At 34.6% G+C, this 14,045-nt stretch overlaps 1 protein-coding gene across 6 annotated transcripts in view; it reads right to left on the bottom strand.

Annotated features, from left to right (window-relative positions):
* LOC143226349 (ras association domain-containing protein 10-like) overlaps positions 1–9,678 on the bottom strand; it is a 65,207-nt gene extending 55,529 nt beyond the window's left edge. For 3 of the 6 annotated variants that reach the window (XR_013014557.1, XM_076457200.1, XM_076457203.1), the window contains exon 1: positions 8,862–9,677. The gene's annotated coding sequence lies outside the window, so the exon portion shown is untranslated. Of the gene's footprint in view, positions 1–8,861 lie in introns of all 6 variants that reach the window. The other 3 variants (XM_076457204.1, XM_076457201.1, XM_076457202.1) reach the window with 3 other exon arrangements.
* Between the last annotated feature and the right edge of the window lie 4,367 nt (positions 9,679–14,045).

The raw sequence follows: 14,045 nt of genomic DNA, 5'->3' as shown, positions 1-14,045 counted from the left end.
TGCAAATACAATCTTGGGGCAATCCGAAATCCTTATAATTTAAACGTTCGGGATCGTGTTTTACCGCCATCTGTTGGTCATATATTGTAAAACATTTTCAATATTCCCAGAAAAGTATCACTATATTTCACAAACTATTCTAGTAATAAGCAAAGTTTAAGTTTTGAGAAAGTAAGAATATTCCTGTTGTTTTAATAGCATAAATATTAAACACTAATATTTTTCGTTTTCATAGTTTAATATTAAGCTTAAAAGAGAAGTACACGACATTAATGAAACTCTTGTAAAACAAACAAGACAAAAAAAAACGGCTCCTAAAACCGGCTTGCCTACTTATAAATATTTACGATACAATTACAGTTCCTTGTTTAACAGACTAATAAAACAAATAAATTATTACTGTCGAATTTTTATTGTAATTATACCGGCAAAACTGTCGGAAAAATAAAAGATTCTTAATATCAAACTCGAACAGTCTGCTGAGCAATGCATAAGTGTAATGAAACTTGTGTGTCCAGCATGAAACTCTAAGAACATTATACCAAAGAACGCATTGAGAAAAATACACTTCGGAGAACTGTCTGTACATTCTGGAAATGAAGTTACCCAAAGTTCACGGTAATCTTTAATACAGTATTAACCTCATCATATTTTGTAAAAACCTACGGTAAGTTTTAATCCAATTTTACTTTTCATTCCAACTCATAATTTGTACGTCAAACTCGCATGGTTTTGCGAATTTATTTTGAATATTTCAATGCCACTTCGCTTGTAGTCACAATGCTTGTAGGGAGTGTTTGAAACTATCTATAGTTTTATTAGAGCTTTCGGCAACTATATTTCTATTATGTAGTCCTAAACGAAGGAGTTTGGAATGGCCTGGTAGTTAGGGCGTTCAACTTGTGAGTCACGGGTTCGAATTCCCGTCACTGATTATGTTGGCCCTTTCAGATGTGGGAACGTTATAATATAACGATCAATCCCACTATTCGTTGGTAAAAGAGTAGCCAAAGAGTTGAAAGTGGGTGGTGTTTTCTAACTGTGTTTCCTCTAGTCTGTCACTGCTAAGACATGAACGGTTAGCGCAGACAGCCTGCGAGTAGCGTTGCGCGAAATTCAAATAAACTAAATCCAGTATGTTGTTTTAATGTTATAATAAAAGGAGCTTACCCTATTTATTTGTATTTTTTATGGGAATACAAGTTACATTCCCAGTAATACAACATCAAGTCATGCCAATATAATCTTTAACACCAGAATCAAAAATCACAATATTTTTTTACTCCATTAGGTCAGGTCACCAAGTAGAACAACAGTAAGTCTGGGGACTTATAAAAACAGGGTTTCGATACCTAAGATGGGCACAGAACCGCTAACCCATTGTGTAGCTTTATACTTTAACTATAAAAAAAAAATACGCCGTTGGGTCAGTAATTAGTTCATATGTATTTTCAGGAATTTCTGTTAGAAACTCAGTCATTTTACATAATTGGACTGAATTTCCTAGCACACCACTGTTTCTTGTCGAGTTTTAGTTTGGTCAAAATCTTTAGTTCAACCATTATCATGAGAAGTTCGTCAAGTTGTGTAATAGTGTTTAAAAGCCTTACATTTGCATATAATCTGCTTTGTTGCCTAGAGATTTTTTCAGAAGTGTTATTCAAAGTGTCAAATGAGTAAAGATGTCACTGTGTAAATTACAGCCATTTGGTTCCTAGTTGAAGTGCTGTCTCAAAAGAATAAGACACTTAATACCTGTTTAAAAAAAAATAGTTTTCTCTTCTTCTAAGATAAACGTTGAAATGTGTTTGCAAAAATATTAACTCTGATCTTGACTTTTATTTAAAAACAATATTATTGGGTCGATTCGAGTATCGTCAATATCCTAATTTTGGAGACAGCAATCTCATCCATTCTCTACGTATGCGGGGCACTCATCCTGAAACCGAACCATATTCATGTTCACGTGGAAATTAACACACTATTCTGAGAGATAATATGAACTGATTAAACCACTGATTAGCATTCGACATGAAATTTTTAATCCTGTGTGCTCCTTGCACTTTCAGCACATTAACGAAATATTTTATGCGTAAATTCAATGTCCATTGTTGTAAGAAGAATTGTTGTTGTTGTTATTTTTAACTGGAAAGCTACACAATGAGCTACGTTCATTGTGCCCATTTCAGTTTTCCCGATTTTTAGCGTTATAATCTTGCAGGCTAACCGCTGAGCTACGTTCATTGTGCCCATTTCAGTTATCATATCCCGATTTTTAGCGTTATAATCCTGCAGGCTAACCGATGAGCCACCTGGGAAGAGAGAAGGGGGTGTATCTTGAAAGTGGTCGTTAACAAGTTTCCTTTAGATATTTTTTTCTACCTTTTAGTATATTTGTATGGAAGTATTCACACCAAGACTATTAAAAGAATTGGCTTTGTTCCATAATTTATTCAAACGACGAACTTTGTTTTTCTGTGCATTCGTACAAAAGCAGTCAGATGAATCGAGGTGGTTGGATAGGTAGGTCGTAGGGTCATGAAGATAATTATCTTTTATCTGACCGTTATGATTAGAGAGAATAATAACCTTTCCCAATATTGCTGGGTGGACTGGTATCGCTCATAGAAATAACCGAATTTAATCGTTCTTTACTCCCCGCACGAAATTTGGCCAATGTAGAAAAAAAAAAGAAAAAAAGAACATTTAGTTAAATCATCTTTCTTACTCCAGAATGAATAATAACTTAAAGTATTCGTGACCTGTTCAGTTGTGTATAACATGGGATTCTGGCTGCCCCCACATTGCTAGAAAATATTTTCCCGAGAAGGGAATGATTAGTCAATAACTTGCCGCTTGGTGAATTCAAAATTTATGTTACTTCTTGCCACCTCTTCCACGATGATCGTGTCTCAGGTAGCCTAGCGGCGAAACTGAAAACGATAGCCAACTTAAAGATCCTCACGAACCGAAGCCGGTAAGAAAGCCGTGACTTACAACGGTGGTTTTCGTCAGAAGAAGGGGGCTCTGCCCGCAGCTCCGAGCTGTAGCTCTGTGATTAGCGAATGGAAAGCCGTCCCCTAAGGGAGAGAGCAGATCGTGGTAAGAGACGATCTGCTATAGCTCACACGTCCTTCACGGGTTGCAAATTTGATTTGTGAATAAAAGTAACCACTAGAACATCCTGGCAAGGTTTACAAAAACAGTGATAGCATTAATTCTGCTAAGTATCGAACATTTGAGAGTTGTCTGTTCTTCTAATCTTACGTTAAGTATCGAACATTTGATAGTTGTCTGTTCTTCTAATCATACGTTAAGTATCGAACATTTGAGAGTGTCTGTCCTTGTAACCTTACGTTAAGTATCAAACATTTGAGAGTTGTCTGTCCTTCTAACCTTATGTTAAGTATCGAACATTTGAGAGTGTCTGTCCTTGTAACCTTACGTTAAGTATCAAACATTTGAGAGTTGTCTGTCCTTCTAACCTTATGTTAAGTATTGAACATTTGAGAGTTGTCTGTCTTTCTAACCTTACGTTCAGTATTGAACATTTGAGAGTTGTCTGTCCTTCTAACCTTATGCTAAGTCTTCAACATTCAAGAATTATTCGTCATTCTAACCTTATGCTAATTGTTGAACATTTGAGAGTTGTCTGTCATTCTAACCTTATACTACGTATTGAACATATGAGAGTTGTCTGTCATTCTAACCTTATGCTAAGTATTGAACATTTAAGAGTTGTCTGTCATTCTAACCTTATGCTACGTATTGAACATTTGAGAGTTGTCTGTCATTCTAACCCTATACTAAGTATTGAACATTTAAGAGTTGTCTGTCATTCTAACCTTATGTTAAGTATTGAACGTTTGAAAGTTGTCTGTCCTTCTAACCTTATGCTAAGTCTTGAACATTCGAGAATTATCTGTCATTCTAACCTTATGTTAAGTATCGAACATTTGAGAGTTGTCTGTCATTCTAACCTTATGCTAAGTATCGAGCATTTAAGAGTTATCTGTCCTTCTAACCTTACGTTAAGTCTTGAACATTCGAGAATTATCTATCATTTTAACCTTATGCTAAGTATTGAACATTTAAGAGTTGTCTGTCATTCTAACCTTATGCTAAGTCTTGAACATTCGAGAATTATCTGTCATTCTAACCTTATGTTAAGTATTGAACATTTGAGAGTTGTCTGTCTTTCTAACCTTATGTTAAGTATCGAACATTTGAGAGTTGTCTGTCATTCTAACCTTATGCTAAGTATCGAGCATTTAAGAGTTATCTGTCCTTCTAACCTTATGCTAAGTCTTGAACATTCGAGAATTATCTATCATTTTAACCTTATGCTAAGTATTGAACATTTAAGAGTTGTCTGTCATTCTAACCTTATGCTAAGTATTGAACATTTGGAAGTGCCAAGCCCTTTTAACTGTACGTTAGGTGTTGAACACTAAAAAAAAAAAAAAGTACTTTGTAAGTGTTTTAACGGTTTGACTGTCCACTGGCTACATAACTATATGAAAGTTTTCAATTAGTTTTTTGCTAAAAGTCTTCCTTATTTTCAGCATATGTTAAGTATATCACAGTTTTTCATCTGGATGAAAGTTTGTTAAACATCTCTAAAAGTTTTATGAGTAAATACTCAAAAAGAATAGAACTGAAAGCATTCAGCTTAGTAGATAATTTTAAAATATATAACGAGGCTTATCAAACAGAATATAGTGAATATAATTAAATAAATTATAAAATTCGTAACATAAATTAAAATACATAAAACTATATACGAATAGATAAGGTATAAGTTAGTAAAACAAATAAAGACCAAATAGTCATCTCTTGACACAATATATCACTGGTTATCATTACAGAACACGGTACTGCATTTGTTTATAATCATGTGACACAATATTTCATTTGGTTATCATTATGCTGTGACACGATATTTTATTTGGTTATCTTTATACGACACGGTACTTTATTTAGTTCTAGTCATATGACAGTAGTTTATTAATTTGGGTATCGTCATGCTGGGACACTACTTATAATTCATGTGCTTAGATACTACGTTGTACGTTACAAGATTGTTATCACACAACACGTTACGTCTTTATGCAGTGATATAACACCACAAACACTGCACTATCTCCCGCTCGGCATATATTTATAGACTATTCTTCTTTATATATATATATATTTGTCTTTTGCCCACACAATAGCGGCCGAACGGGTTTGACTTACAAATAAGCATCGAAAAGAACAAAAAAATAATGAACGATAATAGGGCAGATATAGTTTGGTCAAGGTCACGTGAGCAAGCATAATGGCTGGAACTGATGTAAGTTACTGACAACAGTTTACACATTTTCACTGTTGCTAAACGAGTAATGTTAATAGAGCATGTATAGAAATGTCAAGGTGATTTCTGTGTGACCTACCACATATGAGCTACTTGTATGTCTGGTCTTCCTACATTTCTACCATTGTTTGATGGATAATAGCCAAGGTTAAATTTTACTTGTTCTGGGAAGATGACTTGACTGTACAGCTGAGAAAGAATAACGCGAGGACATATAGGGTGCTTTAAGTTAGCAGGGTTGAAAAACTTTACACTTTGAAGCATTTCATGCCAGAACTCGCACTGAGGTAAAAACAGCTTTGAGTCTCGTGCAAAACGAGACTTATTTTGCTTCCTTATTGAGATGCATATGTTTAACAGAAGATATGTTTGTCAGATTTTGTTTCGTTTCCCCCCCCCAACTATGTCTTCAATTTAAATTGTAATTAAACTTTTCAACAAGATTTTTCAAGTGGCATCTGAAGAGCAGTCTGTATATTTTGAAAAATATTAATCTGTCCTAGATACTTATTGTTACGAACTATTAGTCTGTCATTTCTAGGTGCTAATTGTAACAGTAATGAATTATTACTCTGCTCTAGTCATCGTTGTAAAGACACAAGCTGTAAGCCTCTTCTTGATGTTCATTGTAACAGTTATAGGTTCTCACTGTAACAGGTATAAGCTCTCAGTCTGCTCGAAGTGTTCATCGTAACAGTTACGTCCTCTCAGCCTGTTGGAAATATTGATATTGAAGGCTAGGACCCATTAAAGTGTTTAGGTGCTCACTGTCGCAGTTACGAACATTCAGTCTGCCAAAGGTGTTGTAATCGTAACAGTTAGAAGTTCTTAGTTTGTTCGAAGTGTTGATCATATCATACATGTGTATCTCAGAACGGTTGGTATGGGTATTAACACTTGTATTGATAAGCAGAGAACAGGTTAGCATACGTGTGTTTCCTCACTCTTTAGATAATAGAATTCTTATTTGCTATTATTTGTTTTTGTTCATTCCTCGAATGATACATGTGACGACTGTTTGTTTATTATTATTACTATTATTCCAACCAAAACTGCATTTAGTGTTTGTATATTTCGTCAGTTTAGAAATATCCATACGAAAAGGCTAAGAGCTTTTGACCTGCGGATTGCCTTAGCTGTCATATAAATATTTATTTACAAAGTAACAGAAAATACGACGTTTTAAAACAATTTTAGTGGTATATAGTTTAAGAATAGTGCAAAACACTGATAGCAGTATCGATCTGATACGAACAGATGTAACTCATTCCAAGAATTTTTTTTACATCGTTGTGGGACTTTAAAATATAATTTAAACAAGTCAAACAACAGCTGTAAATAACTGAATTGTTTTGGCCGGCCTTGACCTTTGCTTTCTCCACTCGTATTTTATTTAGATTCGAATTACAGCACTTGGCCGTTGAAAAAATTCGGAAAAAAGTATGGTTTATTCTTCAAGTTTTAACCAGACGTAATGTGTAGAGTTTGCGTCATGTTGTATCTCAGGGATTTTCTTGAACTGTGGTTGTGCCCGAAACTTATCACAAAATTACCTATGGTGAAAAAAAATAGTCATAAGTAATGTTGAGAAAGAACGTTTGTTTGTTTAAGAGCAAACTCACGTGGAGCTATTTGTTGTGTCTACTGCGGGAATCGAACCTATATATAACGGTTGTGAGTTTATAATCTATGTCAATATTTTGTTTCGCCATATCTTTATTTTTAATAAAGTATTTATAATTCATGAATAATGTAATAAGTACTGCTGTTCCACTTGAATTATAAGTGGCTTTAACATCAAAGCTGTATCTTCCTGCCATAACGCTAATAATTGTGCAGTAACAAGTTCTTTTATTTATCGTTTTTCTAAATCCTTCACGAAGATTAGCAATGTTTTAAACACCACTCTATCGACTCTAGAATACAACTTGCTTATTAACAGTCGTTCAAAAAGTTGATTTGAACAATAATTTTGTTGGATGACCTTATACATTCAAACCGTTCCCCAGTGCTCAAGCAGTAAGTTTAAGGACTTACAACTATATAATTCGAGGTTCGATTCCCTGTGGTGTACGGAGCTTAGAGGGCCCGTTTTGTAGCTGTGCACTAAAACAAAGAAGCACGTTCTAATTAAATGAGAACAAAAGTGGAACTTTAGGTTAAGTAACTGGACGGTAAATGAATTGGTTAATTTATTTACGTGCTGTCCTCAAGTCTCACGGCCTAAAAATAAACTCTCTATGATGTTTTCACGACTTAAAAATAAACAAGTCAAAAGCACGTACATTAATTCCATTTCAAACAATAAAACGTAAAGACTACTTAAACAGATACTTTATTTGTCACGTGCTTTAATTATGTTGTAAAGCAAACACTTTAAGCCCTTCTTTTTGTGTGTCTTTGTTGTTGTTGTTGTTGTTTTTATGGAAGCGTGGAAGACACGAAGAAGAAAAGAAGAGTCATAATTTGTAAAGGAAATGCGTGACCGCCAACGGAGTGAGTTTTTGCTTTTGTTTTGTTTTTGTTTGTTTTTTAATACCGACTAAATAAACGCCTTAATTTACTCGTTGAAATTTTATTTTTGTCCATTCACTGTATGCGGTCATGCGAAACATTTATTTATACTTTAACATTTCTTCTTAGATTTTTAAAATAATATAATTTTGGCCTCATTCCAATTTCATTTAAAAAAAAACATGGTGGTATGCAAAATGTAGCTCCACCCGCTAAGCCTAATATTCTACCTTTTATACAGTCATTTCTTCAGTATGCTATTTCTCTATAATAAAGGATATGTGCTTTCAGGTCGTGTTTTTTTTTTTTAAGTATATCACTTAACAAATATGCAAGCATAAAATTATTGTGGCGTAACAAGACAGTCTAAATTATAATTCATAATTTCTGTGCGTATAGAAGATACAGAAACGAAATAAATAAATAAAACATTTTAACTAAAATTCGACGTAGTTTTTGCGAGGGAAATACTTTTTAATTTATTTCCCTTTTATGTATAATGTATTTGCGCATGTTTATATTTTATAGTACTTTATATTTTATCTATATAAATAATATGTTAACTTTGTCTTACAAAATCTAGGAGTATTGAATTTGATAGCCCTATTGTTTATACGTCACACAGCTCTAAATATTTTAAATTACACATTGTTTTTGGGGTTTTTTGCTAACCCTATTTCATTTTCCCAAAGAGCATTTATTAAGATAGTGGTATTTTTAAGTGTGTTGACTCCTGATAAAGATATCGTTCCCACAGAAAAAAAATTAGGGTGAAAAAATACATCATAATTTGGCTTGTGTAAATTAATGTCACTCTCCAACTTCAGCCATTCCAGCCTGCTTGAGCTTCTTGGTTGTGTTTATTACAAAGCCGTTATTGGACAGTTTAATCCAGAAAGACCCCCTTACTGTCATCCCAGCAATGTATATAAGTGACATTGATAAATCTCGGTCCAAACGAGATTATACGATAACAAGGATTGTGACTTACCTCTGGGGAACCAAAATCTCCTGAGAAATTAGATTCTCGTGCTGGCGCCGATAAGGCTTAGTTCTTTAATCTCGAACACACCAAACAAGACTGTAGTTGTGTAATCCTAAGTGTTCTTTCCTCAACTACAGGTTATTTTTTCTTTCACATGTGGTGCAAAGTTGAAATACTTTACTGTCAGAAAAGTATTACATTCTCGTATGCCTTAACGTGGTAAGTTTCCTCCCACAACACACGTCAAAGATATCTTTGTCGCTACCCACGTGTGTGAGTCCTAACGAGTGATCAAGACGAGCATCTCTTCTCGAGTAGCTAGGTGTGGGGAGAAACCCTGTTTCATTGGAGTTAAGAGAAAGTCACATGACAGCCAAGAGACAGATCGGGAAGAGGCTGGCAGGGACTGTGTGGCGGCAAGCAGCACGTGAAAGCTCTTGTGAAACTGGACACATCACGCTCGAACTACTCAACTCTCTGTTGCGTTATAAAAGCTATGGTACCTTACCTCACGCGGGCACAAACGCTAGCTGAACTGATTACGGTAGCTGAGGACCTGTTAGGCATGAAAAGACATTAAAGCCAAACGGCGGTAACATACAGTGTACGTTCTACGTGAGCGTCCTTTGGACATTGGCCTCGAATTCTAATGCGATGTGCACATAATTTCAGTTTAATATTTGTTAGTGGGAATTATTTGCGGTTTTCGTAATGACAAAATAGATTGTTAAACCAGCAATAATAGTACTTCTTACTCGCACAAATGACATTTAAAATAAAGGGGCTGTCTGACTTTAAGTAACCTTCCTGCTCAATTACATGAGAGTAAATGCGTTTTACTAACACATAGCACTAAGCGTTATAAGTAAAATAAACCATTTCAACAGATTCTCAACTTAGCACTTAAGAATCAACTTAACTTTTCAAACCTCACAATGGATATTTCCCATGAGCACCTTTGGGTCTACGAGGGTTAATAAAATGACAAATGACAACAAATTCTCCGTGGACAATAGCGTTAGTTTGATAACATAGAAAATCACTTGAATAAAATAACGTCAGACATATGAGCACGATGTCTGTTGTTCAAGACTTACAACAGTCGCCATCTGGTATTATTTATAAGTACTTTTGTGATATAAATGACGATTAAACTTAACAAAGTTTGTAGTATTTTATCATTCGATATGTTTCACGAAAACCCTTCAGTTGATTTTCTACACATATATAAGACTTTGTTTAGATTGATTCACCCCAACACAACAGATGAAGCATTGTAAAAAGACAAACAACAAACATCCGTTGACTTCTAACCTCATGACATAGATATTTCATTCTACACTCTTTCAAATTGTAAACAAACACATAACGCACACAACAGTAGTCACATCAGTATTCGTTAGACAGACATGGACAGGATCATATACGTAAATATATACAAATTATGTATATTTGCATGGTATCTATATATTTTATTTTCTAATGACAATTAAAATCATGTTCTGCTATGGGGTCTCTTGTGACTTTGGTTTTCTTGTTTCATTTTAAGAGAAAATTACGTATTTATGTACTACTATTTAATAAATAAAGCAAGTTTTTGCCAATTAGAGCTAAAAGGGTTGACAATTTCTTACAAAAGTTGAGATTAACAACAAAGCTTATAAGAATAGAAGTAATTATTCCCAATTAAAGCGCGAAACAATTGTAAGATATTTTGCAACAGGTCAAAAGGTGTGTTTGCACCCTTGTTAAAATTCCTAATGAGACCTTCACTGGATTATTCTCCCTTCCACTGTTAAAATGATTAGATATCACAAGATGTGACGGAAAATTTTGTTTTCATTTTGCATAAGTATGACTAACGCGCACTTATTTTGCAGATACGATTAATTATTGAAAGGACAGAACGTGAGCTGGTTTTACACGTTTGGATAACTGGAAAGTTGGCTTTCAAGTAGATAAAATAAAGAGTTAGTATCTTATTATTTCTCTTGTGTTCCAAGCCGCCAACCGAAACCTAACTATATCAGCGCTGGTAGTGACAGAGAAATTTTTTCGTAAACAGATGAAAGACAACTTTGAAGGTTGAACACGTGCAATCGCTTGTAAATAACAAGACTTATTATTTAATCATCTGTTTTAGTATTGTTTTCAATAATAGACAAAAACGTAAAAATAATGGTAGGAATACGATATTTAAAATTAAAGAAGCAGATAAGTCTAATCATGTTCATTAACCAGTGAAAATATATAAGTATTCGTAACACTAGCTTAACCAGTATATTAATCGGCGAACATTTATTGCGAACACCGATTGCATTAAACATTTTGCCACCTAGTTTTGCGTTTTCTTTTACGTTTATTACGTTTATCTTACAGCAAAGCCACATCGGGCTATCTGCTGATCCCAGCGAGAGGAATCGAACGCCTGATTTTAGCGTTGGAAATTCGTATACTTACCGCTGTACTAGCGTTTTGGTTTTGAATCAACAGTTCTGAACTCTCTTACTTCGCGAAAGTTCCCTCCTCTCAATATGTGAGTGAAGTTGAAACTTTTCAAAATATAAAACCAGATTTCACTTTTGAATAACCATTTTGATATCAGCACTACTTTTCATATGAATCCATGTAACTAATAGGTGTTTCTAAACCATTACCCTCCTGTGGCCACCCACGAGCAAACTTTCATTTAAGTCCGTAGTTTCTGTTCTAAAATTCCTTCAAGAACATTTTAACCCCCACATAGAGCTGAGTTCAAACTTTAATTTCGACTATTGTTCAGGAAGACTCCTTATATAATAATACCAGTTTCCATTGTATTGGATGCAGACAAAAGTGAAGCTTTCAAAATCCCCTTGATTCCCCATTTTTGGGACCTACTCACTGCTCTTTAGAGCATTTTTTCCTTTTTTTATGTTCTGTGCGATCAAGATCCTCCATGCAAATGTTCATTTTGTTTGAGAAATGGTGTAGTAAACACAGAAACAGTTGAGGCTCAGCATAGCCAGATGGTTAAGACACTCCACTCGTAATCCGCGGGTTCGAATCTTCGTCACACCAAACATGCTCGCCCTTTCAGTCGTGGGGGCATTATAATGTGACGATCAATCCCACTATTTGTTGATAACAGAGTAGCCCAAGAGTTGGCGGTGAATGGTGATGACTATCTGCCTTCCCTCTAGTCTTACACTGCTAAATTAGGGACGGCTAGCGCAGATAGCCCTCGAGTAGCTTTGTGAGAAATTCAAAACAAACAAACAATCAATAAATACAATAGTATCGCTTAAGATATTTTATTTTAATATTATATTAATAAATATTCGCGTCGCCAGGTAACTGAACAAAAAACTTTAAAAGTTACAATTAGGATACAAATATTTCATAATAATTTACTTTTATAGAGATATTTTAAAATGTCCATGATCTTTTCTATCTTTATATGTCTGAATGCATCTTTAAAAAAAAAACAACTTCAAATATTTGAAACAGACATACGTGATAACGTCAGTCATCCTTTAAGACGTCTGTATAAGTCAAACCAACGTCGCTAAGCTGATCTAGTTTGTAAAGAAAGTTGTTTGTCCTAAAATAGTTCAGGTCGAATTCTCGTATAAAGCACCACAACAGTTAACACTTGCACGTTTTTCATGTCTCTTGAGACATAAATCTTTTCATGAATTACTCCATTTTTAAATCTGCAATTATCTGTGGCTTTTTTTAAATAAAGAGTTGTATTTATTGAGGATAGAAGAATGAATGCTTTAAACCGTACTCAGCCTATGTGTACAGTCGCCTTACATGACATCGACCGGTTTCTAAAGAGATACTTGAAGTTAAATTTGTTTTTTATCAATCCATCATCAGTTTTTATTACTGAGATATATATTCGATTTCTTGATATTTTAAGGCGTGTTTTGTTATATTTATTATAGTTGTACCTTCAGAAATTTGTCTTTCTTCTCACACATTGTTTTTAACCCAAACTTTGTTATCATGTTTCTCAGATCGAATATATTATAATATATTGGAAAGTTCAAGAATTCAAAAAATATATATAAACTGTATTTATTAGAACAGATGCATTTATTTTCTCTTTTTCATTTACAATTTATTTACATTATCTGTAAATTCATTTTCTGACAACAAATTAAGATCCATATCGAATTTTGAAACATTACCAAAAAATTACATTTACTGTTTTTGTGATTTTAAATAAAACTAATAAACAAGCGAGACCATTCGTCAGTTTTTTCCGTAAATTTATAAACGTAACTGTACCGAGTTTAATTTTTTGGACTTGTTGAAAATGTGAAAATTTAATTGTATTTTACAAAGCAGGCCTATTTGTCTAAATTGCATGTATAACTTGTAATTTTGGTCTTAGCGTTTTGACGAAATATTTGGTAGTATTTTTGCTTATATGTTTTATTCTTCTTCTATGAATGACCTGTAAACAGACTTATAAGGCACGGCATAGCCAGGTGGTTAAGGTGCTCGACTCGTAATCCAAGAGTCGCGAGTTCGAATCTCCGTCACACTAAACATGCTGGCCCTATCAGATGTGGGTGCGTTATAATGTTACGGTCAATCCCACTATTCGTTGGTAAAAGAGTAGCCCAAGAGTTGGCGGTGGGTGGTGATGACTAGTTGCCTTTCCTATAGTCTTACACTGCTAAATTAGGACGGTTAGCGCAGATAGCTTTCGTGTAGCTTTGCGCAAAATTCAAACCAACAGATTTATGTACGTAAAATAAATTTAAATCATAACAGAAGTCTTCTAATCTAAAGCTTCAGGTATTTGTAATCTATGATTATACAATTTGGCCCCTACTTACATTCTTGTTTGTTTGTTTTGAAATTCGCACAACGCTACTCGAGGACTAAATGCGCTAGTCGACCCTAATTTAGCAGTGTAAGACTAGAGAGAAGGCAGCTAGTCATCACCAACCACCGCCAACTCTTGGGCTACTCTTTTATCAACGAATAGTGGGATTGATCGAATTATTGTAACGCCCCCACGGCTGAAAGGGCGAGCATGTTCGACGCGACGGGGATGCGAACCCGCGACCCTCAAATTACGGGTCGCACGCCTTAACACGCTTGGCCATGCCGGGCCTAGTTGCATTCTTATGTAATTATTCTAGCCTTATGATGTTGACATGATAACCTTCCGATATAAATGAACGATAT

Source organism: Tachypleus tridentatus, chromosome 9, assembly GCF_004210375.1.
Source record: "Tachypleus tridentatus isolate NWPU-2018 chromosome 9, ASM421037v1, whole genome shotgun sequence".
NCBI classification, from domain to species: Eukaryota; Metazoa; Arthropoda; class Merostomata; order Xiphosura; family Limulidae; genus Tachypleus; species Tachypleus tridentatus.
The sequence above is the reverse complement of the archived record's forward strand: the minus strand, read 5'-3'. Positions and strand labels throughout refer to the sequence as shown.